Source organism: Sardina pilchardus, chromosome 17 (assembly GCF_963854185.1).
Source record: "Sardina pilchardus chromosome 17, fSarPil1.1, whole genome shotgun sequence".
Taxonomy (NCBI): Eukaryota; Metazoa; Chordata; class Actinopteri; order Clupeiformes; family Clupeidae; genus Sardina; species Sardina pilchardus.
Window position 1 is genome coordinate 26,586,410 of NC_085010.1, and position 334 is coordinate 26,586,743.

Below are 334 nucleotides of genomic sequence, written 5' to 3' on the forward strand. Positions count from 1 at the left end.
TGTGCTGTATAATCCAAGGTGAGAGACCCTTTTTTTAAGTGGATGAAGAAAATGAAAAATTAAAGAAGGCGGACTTAATGTGTAATCGCCCCTCAAAGGCTAACGCTATAGGAAAAGGAATAAAGAATACATACACAATCCATTCTGAACTCAGCTGAAATCAAAACACTCTTGGCCAGTTTCCCTATATGGATTACGCCTAGGCTTAGACTATAAGCTTTTGGAGATTTGGAGATGGAGAGGCTCTTTTTTAGTCTAGAAGTAGGCTTACTCCATGTACAGTATATAGTATGGGAAAATGGCCCTCCGAGACCATAAACTGCTGACTGTGCAT